Source organism: Pezoporus wallicus, unplaced genomic scaffold, assembly GCF_028554395.1.
Source record: "Pezoporus wallicus isolate ANWC-B61680 ecotype Strahan unplaced genomic scaffold, APGP_CSIRO_Pwel_v1 contig_227, whole genome shotgun sequence".
Taxonomy (NCBI): Eukaryota; Metazoa; Chordata; class Aves; order Psittaciformes; family Psittacidae; genus Pezoporus; species Pezoporus wallicus.
In genome coordinates, this window is record NW_026635704.1 from 17,844,928 (window position 1) to 17,854,744 (window position 9,817).

Below are 9,817 nucleotides of genomic sequence, written 5' to 3' on the forward strand. Positions count from 1 at the left end.
TGGGATGAGATTGCAGCAATACAGAATAAGGCTCTGCAATGTGACTCTGCGGAGTAAGTGAAATATGGCTTAGAAAACAAAGCATTGTTTCCTTTACGTTACTGTTGATTTTCTCATCCCCTGTATATATTGATGGTAAACTTAGACTTTGTTCCTGTCTCAGTCTAGAGAAGAAAAGCAGATTTCAATTTCAGATCATCTAGGTAGTTTTTCAAAATACAGATCAATAAACCTTGCTTTCCAAAGAGCCAAACTTCAGATAGTTTTCTTCTCTCAGCCAACATTTTCCCACTGTAGTATCTACAGCGCACATGAAAGAATTTACTGAGGGTATGTGTACTTTGAAAACACTGGGATTTAAAAACATAGGTTTTGAATTCGAACATCCACTCTTATGGGCATTTATAGCTGGAAGGGAGCTTGTAAGTATGGGGTTAGTTAAGTACAATAAAAATACAGTGACAAATGTGGGCAATAGAAGACTGTTCAAGGTTCTCTAATTCCTTACAGTAGAGTTTTATAAACTATGCTTTGTAGATTCTCTATACTGGTCTGAAATGTATTTATTTTTAAATTAAGGAAATTATTAATGTTTTATGTTAGGATTTTCTGGAAATTTGCATGAAGATTGATTTTTATCATCAATTAAGAACAAGCACATACTTTTGCTTAACTAATCTTTGATCTCCTGTCCTTGGGGAGTTTTTTCCTTTAGACCCTTTACATTGCAATTACATTTAAAGACAGCTGAAGGACACGTGTGTGACTTCTCTTCAAATGTAAGAAGATATTTTGCCTATAAACCAGGCCATAATTGTCCAAGAATATGTGAGGTATTCCTCTTGTCTGTATGCCTTTTCCATGGTTTACAGCAGAGCTACGTTTCACACTAACAGGCCACCTGATTGAAGTTTCAGTGTCTGAAAGTAATAGAGTCCCTGCAAAGCTGGTAAGTCACTTTACACACGAATTATGTGATTTTAAATTTTAATGGTTTTCCAGAAGTTACTCAGAAAATTGCCAAAGATTTCTTGCACAGATTCCTCACAGTGCTCTTAAGAAAATAATCTTCTAACTAATTTTACTAATTTAAGGTCACTGAAACTAAAAAGAACTGTGTGGACCAGCTTGCAGGTCCAGATTCAGCTGCTGATTTAGGGACCCAAACTGGGACACAACAGCTTGAACCCAGTTATCTGGCCTCAGCAGGGTGCTTCAAAGTTGCGTACAAGAAGCACATTTTCTGTCAAAGAACAAACATGATTAAAAATAAATTTTTACTGATTTTTTTTTTTCAATTAGATGGCACTTGAGGTCTTCAGAGTATTTTAGTTTCAATCCTTTTTCTTCCAACTGAAAGCTTTATCCAAGCTGTTGGCAATCTTAAGGAAAGATTGAATGAGTAGTACCATTTTTCTAGGAATGAGACTGTTGAGACAAATAACAAGTTAGCTTTATGGTTTTTAGAAAAATGTTTTAATAAAGAAATGATAAATTTATTATACGTGCTCAATCCTTCTAAGTCTGGCAATAACACATTTGGCACTTCAGTCTTATAAATGGGAGAAATGAATGACAAACCAAGCCATTTTGTGGAAGCCCAACCAGCAGTGGAAGTAGCTGCTGGAAGCAGACAGCTCTAGCCTAGGCATTGCTCCCAGTGCACCATCCCAGCAATATTTCTATACCCAACTATAGCTTAAGATGTATATTACAGATAGAAGTGTCCATAGGAATGGCACTCACCTAGATTATTAAAAGTTAAACCCTCTCTTTCTTCATAATTGTGTTGACTGGATATATATATAACTGGATTGACTGGACATAACTGGATTGACTGCAGGAATACTAACTAAAGGACTGTTTAATCTAAACTTTCCTGGCATATATGTTAGCATATGGCAAGGGAAGGAAGGCAATGCTAGAAGTTAAGTCACATTCTTACATTTTAAAAGCAAGAAAGCGTAAACTCAGAGGCATAATTAGATAAAACTTTTCCTTTTGAATTGCATCTATGATCTTGCTGGCTACATACTCTGCATCACAAACAGGAAGAAAAGGGTGGTTTCTGGTGAAAAAAGAAAAAAAGCATTATGAAATTCTAAAACTTTACTTTTGAAATGCATTCTAACACAGAAATAATTTAATTAAATTATTTAAGAGTATTCCCTCTTCCCTGTAAGTAGTCTTGAAAAGGAGTCTCCAATCTCTTTGTTCCTGCTATCACTAAAATAAATTCAAAACACTTTGATTTGTGTGACTTTTAATGACTTCTGTGCAAGCCCTGCTCTGACCCCAACATAAGTGATGCCCACAGTGACTGCAGCATTGTAAACTTCCAAGCCTAGCCATACTATGTGCTATTCTATGCATAATAATTCTGCCCTCCACACACTTTCTCTGACTCTACTGGAGCTACTGAGGTGACAGCTAAATAGGCCAGAACCAGGCTTGCTTCCAGTGAGGAGGAAGGTTGTGCTCTACATAATATTGCTACTACAGGATGGTAAGTGTTGAAAGGAGGAGCAGAGAGCTGAAAAAACAAGATCGCTACTGCAATGGCAAATTTGGTACCTCCCATTGCTATAACCATAGAGCCACCTACCAGATACTACCACAACAGCTATTCTCATTCAGAGCAGTATAGTACCTGCTAATATAGGTGGAAGGCATAGTTGTTAATGACAGATCATGGTTTCTTGACAGCCATAACTGTAATCACTGTGCCAGAAATACTTGGGGGCAGAGAACCGCAACATTTCCCATTCTACTGACAACGCTGCCTTAAATACTGCTGTGCATCCCTAACCATTCCTTAACTGCAAGATCATAGCACATCAGTTATTAACTGTATACAAGTTTTGGATTTCTTACGTCAAGAGACATTGTTGTACGTGCCAGTAGGGCAAAAATACTGACCTGAAAAGCAAATCAAGCTTATAATAGTTAGGGACTGAATATGGATACTGATTATTTCTCACAATGAAATAGTACGCATCTAAATTTTACTTACTGGCTTTGAAAATCTTCAGCTAATTCAGTATTGATAAAAGAAGTACAAGTAATTGTGGTTTTAATGCCTTGTTTTCCTGCATGATACAGTTCCGAAGCTAAGGCTTCCATCATTCCAATGAGTGCATACTTACTTCCAGTGTAATCTGAAAAGTGAAGAAAGAGGAATTATCCAAAATATGTCAAAAGCAAAACTCTTAAGTGTCATATACAGGATTTAATGTATTTGAATATTATTTAAGCCCTGATATTACTTAGTTATATAGCTTGTAACTGGTATTTTAAGAATGCTGTGCATCTTGGTGATGCTCTGAATATTAAAGGCTCTTCCCATGACTGTTCTACAGTTGTGTAAGGTAAGATTAATCCTTTCCAGAGGACTTTCTTCAGTGCACTATAGAGAGATACAGAAGATGAGCTTATTCAACATGTTATTTCCAGATACTCAGATATTGTTTCAGTTCACAACGTCTTCACCCTTTAATATCAGAGGTCACATTTCAGTAAGAACTAATTCTGATGGTAAAATCTAAATACCCTCCTTATAAATGCTGCTCCAATCTATTACTTCTTCTGATTTGCCCTGCAACTACAATGCATTTTGTTTCCCAGGAAGACTGAATCTTGTCTGACTTTTATTGTCTGATGAACATATGGAACATCCTTGGAGATAATCAAAATTTGCCCTCAGAAGGCCCTGTGCAATCTGATCTAAGTTGGGTCTGCTTTTATTTGGAGATATAGACCAAATGACCTCCAGAGATTCCTTTCAACCCAAATTATTCCACTGTTTTGCAGCCATTAAGAACCTTATTTTAATACAGGAATGTACACGTGGTTTCCTAAAGCTTTTTCAAATGTAGACAGAACAAAATCCGATTTTCCTAAGAGAGTAATTTCATACAACCTGAAAACGCATAGCTAAGGTGTAAAAGTTATAATGCATGGATAGGCAGGCCCACTCTCATGAGCCTTACAATTAAATAATGAAAACTGGACACGACCTCTTTTCAAAACTGAATCTGACCCAATGATAACAGGCAAATAAACACTACAGTAACACCGTGAATCATGGTGAGATACATATTACACTTAAGTTCACATTCTCATAGGGTAGGTGACCTAATGAGATAATGAGATCAGGATGGCACAGAAGCTGGAGGATACACTGGGCAGCAGACCCAGCTGATTAAATACTCAGGACTGTAGCAGACAGCTCTCCTGAGGGAAACAGATAAAAATATGGAGCTGTTAAATAGCTTAAACTGCTGTCGATTTAAAAATTAATTTTAATGGAAATTCTCCCCAAAATCCTTCTGGAACTGAAAACTGTTTTCCAACTATAGTTCCAGGTATAAACCACGTATATCTCATGACTCAGAAAACCTGGCATGAGAAGTACTAGACAACTGATAGGCAAGGTTCCATTCCATGCACATGTACAAGTATTGTCCTTCCTCTGTGGAGGAAGCAGGCTGCAGTCAGACAGTAACACCTGAAGTGAGCTCCCTGCACTACCCAGGCAACATGCCACCATCATCCTCTTCAATACAGCACCAGCATTCTTATCTGCAGGCTCTTCCCGAGTGTTTGTATGTCAGTACAACTACTTAAGCAGTTGGGATCTCCAAGAAAAGTTACTGGTATGTACATCTAATTTATAGCAGCACTTGAGGATAGTAACCTGACATTTTATAGACCCCCAACAGTCCTGCTGCACTGGCTGTGCTAACCAGGTGTCCACAGTTACAGGTCATCATGGCTGGAAGAAAGGTCTTGCAAGTTTAGGAGACATATAAAAAACCCCTTTATAACTGGACATGCCAAAAACGTTGCATTACAAATTAGGCTTTACAACCTGATTTGCTTTCTGGGGCTTCAATATACAAGAAGCCTAAATAACCTCCTATCTCTTTATTTATAGACTGCATCAAATAGAACATAAATACATATAGATATAAATGTAGGTATAATATAAACATACATAGAATATTCCTAGAATTATAAATGAGACAGCATTTCCTTGACTGACTGATCTCTATCTGAAGATCTGCTGGCATTAAAATCATAGTATTAAAAGCAGCAAAGTTTGTATTTTCTCTGTTTCCTGTTTCCTCATGGTTTGTCTATTCAAGACTACTACCAAAGGTTTGGTACACAAGAGGGAGCTAGAAGTCAACACATCAAGAGGATGGTTCAGTGGTCTTTAGGCCCTACTACAAACCAAACTACCTGGAAACACCAGAACCTCAGATCACTGCTGTGGGTGATGCTAACTATATAAGGAGGACTCTAATGTTTTATGAAGGGGAAGATAAGGCAGAAGACAAGAGCAGTAAGAATTTTTTTTCAATAGCTGAGATGTCCTGCAATGTCTATTTGACTCCAAATATGTGTGCCTAGTAAATGTTTTTTTTTGGTGGAGGGCCCACGGTCACTGTCCTCCTGCCCTATACCTCTTCAAACCTGTCAGGAGGAACATCTCTCCCAGTCTCTCTGCCTCTAGTATTTGGATAAATGATGCACTGTGGGCTGCGAAATTATTAGAGAGCTTCTATCTGCAGTGATTTTCCTTTGAGAAATGCCATTTAGGGAGGGAGTGCAATGCTTCATTTTTCCCTGATGCAGGCTGCTCACTCAGGCATATAAACAACAAATGCAAGAGGGGGCAAGAGTAACACTCCCTCACAAAAACCCTCCTAAAGATCTACTGAGATCCCAAATAACAGCAAATTCCTTCAGAGTTATGAAAACAAAGCAAAGATAATACATACTGCCCAGATTAGTCTTCTCTGTAGATTAAGCAGACGGTGACTAGGAATGAAAATACAACCTGAAGACTGACACATGCAACCTAGATAGAAACATCTAGGTTGGAAAAGACCTTTAAGATCACCGAGTTCAACTGTAAACCTAACATTGCCAAGTCCACGGCTAAACCATGGATGTGCCTCCCCAGATGCTACAAGTCTGATGCCAGCAGACACCAGGAGCTGCCATGTCAGCACTAACTTTAGCCACAGCTCTTAGAGACAGAGCATGTTCCACAACACTGCCATAAATTTTTAATCTACCGAAGCCCCCAGGCAGGCTTGTGTTAACATCACTGAGGCACAGGGGGACGACTGCCAATTTGGTGTGTCTCCAGTTACAGGATGATAAAAATATGTGTCTCCCCCCATTCAAGGTCCTTCCCATCCCTGTTCCAAACTGCGTTCCCCAGGTAGGTGCCACCATGGTGATGTTCACACTAAAACACTTGCCTGTACCTTTCAGTCACACAGGAGTGGAAAAAAAATACATTACCCAGACTTGAGAGAGGAAGTTGACTCTTAAGGTCTTTTCAAAATCTGCATCTGGAATGTCACAGAACTTTTTCCCAAGCAGTATACCACCATTATTGATTAGAACAGTAACATCCCCAACTTCTCTTCTAACCTGAACAAAAAAGATAAGCAGAAAGCTTTAGAAGGTATCCTTGCCTCTTGTGTTTCACTTATCAAAATGTTAGTGCTATTTGCAATTCTTTTTCTCTAACGGAAATGTAAGTATGTAAGAACTGTTGTTTGGCATCAGATCAAAGGTTCAGCTCTTTGCTGATATGGGCACAGCAAATTCTGCAGGCTGGAGCTCTGTGGCTGATTCAGTTAACGTGTTTGGAGATTGAGAGTAACTTGAGTGCACAAAACAAACATTTTGAGACTGTTAAATGAAGAAAAACCAAATCATTTCAAAATGTTCATCACTGACAGGGAAGTCCAACAGAGAAATTACTTACCTAAACTAATAATTTTGGAGCATGTCTTTGCAAGAAGCAGAAAGGGGATTTGATGCCAACTGGGAACAGGGATTTGATGCCAACTGAAAATGTTATTTTTTTTTTTTTAAGAGATTTGATCTTGGTAAATTAGAAAGTGATTTTTTTTCCTTGCAAAAAGGGGATTATGAAAGAATTGCTGTTTGATTTATAGTATCACTTCAAGTGAAGATCAAGTGTCACATTTTAAGTACTGACCACAAAACTGCAGGAGTCATAATCATAGTCTTACACAGTCTTCCGTACTGCCCAGGCTCCTTGAACACTGTGTTTTGGGTCAGAACAGGCCAGAACACTCAACAAATTGTTCATGTCTGCAGAAATACTATTATGGTATGATATATCCTTGCCCAGGTAATGCTGTAATACCACTTGTGGTTCTTAACATCTAGTACCAATGGCCCCAAATGAAGATTTTTTCTGTGCACCGTTAGTTGGCTGTGCCTGTAAAGAACAGGTAAAATAACACTGCTGACTGCAAACATAAGAACTGTGGTTCCAGACAACTTAGATCCTGAATCCAACTTACCCTTTAGAATTACTTTTCATTGGGAACATTTCTTGAGCAAAACCATTTATTTCAAATTTTCATAGCCATGTTCAGAAAAAAAAGTAATCTGTTCTAGTTAAAGTTAAAAGCAACAACCACAAAACAAAGAGGCCCCTGACAACTCATGGGAAATTAACGTTACATTTCAAGGTTATCCCAAACCAATCTATCAAGATTCACGTCTCATGAAATATTTTAGTCAATTTCTCTGATGTATGCCATCAGACACAAAATGTCGAAGATGTGACCTGACAGTCATGTATATTAAGTACATACACTGAGAATTTAACATAAGAAGAATTTATCCTTGGCTAAAACAGCAGAGTAGCTAACTGGATTACAGGTGAGGTTATACTGGGAAATGTTTTCAGGCAGTATGTAGTTTAAAGACCAGTAAAAATTAATAATGGTAATTTAATGTCCCATTTCTGGACTCTTATAATAAAAATAATAGTTTAAAAAGCATTATGTCAGCACAGCAGAAGAGTCTCATTTAAAATGGGTTCTCTCTCTACCTTACCTTCCAGCTGGACTGACCAAAAATTAAACTGAAGCTGACTCATCAATTTGACTGGAGACTAGCCATGTACTGATGGTATTTCTGAAGCCATGACCCCGCATCACCCTGACAGAACTACAATTTTCTAAACAAATGGACAAAGGACCTCCCCCTTAAAATTGCCACTGTTTGGGGTTTAAAAAATTGGTATCCTAAAGAAATTTTAAAGCCTAAACAAGCTAATACATGGAGCTAACCTCTCCTGCATGTTTTTACTATACCCTTAATCTAATCTCACAAGAAAGACTGGAAATGGATACATCTAGACAGAACAAATTAAAAGACAGTCACTTTATGGTGATCATAGTTTAAGTTCCATCTAGAAGCTACTTGTCAAAAAAATGAAAGTCATTGCCCTGTGTGTTTACTGACCTTTAGTGAACAGCACAGATTCTAGAGACAAAAAGATAAAGATTCTAAAAAATATCAATAACATACACTATTAAAAAGAAGCAAAAAATCAGAAGCAAGAAACTGTATCTTACCTTGTCTGCCTGTTCACAGACCTCCTCCCTGTTGCTGTAGTCACAGTGGTAGGCAAACACTCATTTAGCTCCATTTTTCTGAGCTAATCTGCATGTTTCTTTGTTACCTTCATCATCAGTGTCCCAAAAAACCAAGGTTGCTCCTAAAGGAGCAAAATTTAAGGCGCTCTGTCTTCCAACCCCATTTGTGGAGCCCGTAATGAGCACTATTTCCCCAGCAAAACTTTTTTTGCATGGAGGAAATATGAGAAAGATTAACTTCTCAAGAGAGGAAAAAATCAGTAATTTCAGGAACTGCAGTATCTTCAGGATGCTTCTGAACATGATTTCTCAGGCACGAACACTGTTCTTCTGTCACAGAAACCCAGAAATACAGTTTGTTACTGGCCCTCCAAAACAGTGACACACTAACTAAAGAAAGATTGACTTTCGAACAGCAACTTCTTTCACGCTGTTCTTTTGCGCAAGTACAAAATACATTACTAAAGATGGTTCTGTGAAAGCTGCCAGCTTCGTACTAGTAGGATTAAAGCAAATACCTCCTGTTAGACCCTACACACCTGCTGCTTTGTCCCAGAGCGCTCAGTTTCTCTCTCTGTTTTTAAGGTTCAGTAACGCACAATACAGGTATGTTGTGGCAATGGCTCTAAATGGTTTGTTTTCATAGCAAGGTGGTATAAGCTGACCAGGAAAAGGACTGAAAACGGTGGCACGGTATCAACCTTAGGAAGGAGGGTGTCTTCCTTAGCAGAAAGTATGATCCGCCGTTTCAGAAGTCAAGTAAGAAGATATCCACACCGTGTGTATGTTCCAATGCTGTACGGCCAAAACTACACAAACTGTATCAGTTTGAAAGCAAATTGCCAACCACAGAGCAAAGCACGGCCCGTGAGTTATGAGCCTTGATTTTCACCCCGCATTTAGACCACACCACTTCCTGTACAGCACTTTATAGAGGAGAACGGCAGGGATAAGAAAGAGCGGCCATCACCGACCCGCCGGCCTCAGGCAGCCGGGCTGCGGCCCGGGGAAGTGCCTCCTGCCTGCCTGCGGCCCCCTCCCCACGGCCCCTGTCCCTGCCTCCGCGGGCCGGCACCGCCGCCGCCCCCCCCGCCTGCCCCCATGCCCCGCAGCCGCCGCCCTCACCACCGCGCCGTGCCGCCCGCACCGGCCTGCCCGCCGTGCCACAGCCGCTGGCCCGGCCCGGGGGATTGGCTATAGGGAGGGTGGAGGCGGCCCGAGGAGCTGCGGGGAGCGGGGCAGAGGCTGGGGCTGCGGCTTGGGGCAGGTGGCACTTCGTCGCCGGGCGTGTGCGGAAGGGCCCGGCTGTAGGGAAGAGGCGTCAAGCCTGGGTGGCTTCCCAGAGTCGGGTGTCGGGAGGAGCCGCTTGCTAC

General features: G+C 40.1%; 1 pseudogene; it reads right to left on the minus strand.

Moving 5' to 3' along the window:
- Positions 1 to 1,309: 1,309 nt before the first annotated feature.
- LOC130592817 (epidermal retinol dehydrogenase 2-like) lies at positions 1,310 to 8,747 on the minus strand (annotated as a pseudogene).
- Between the last annotated feature and the right edge of the window lie 1,070 nt (positions 8,748 to 9,817).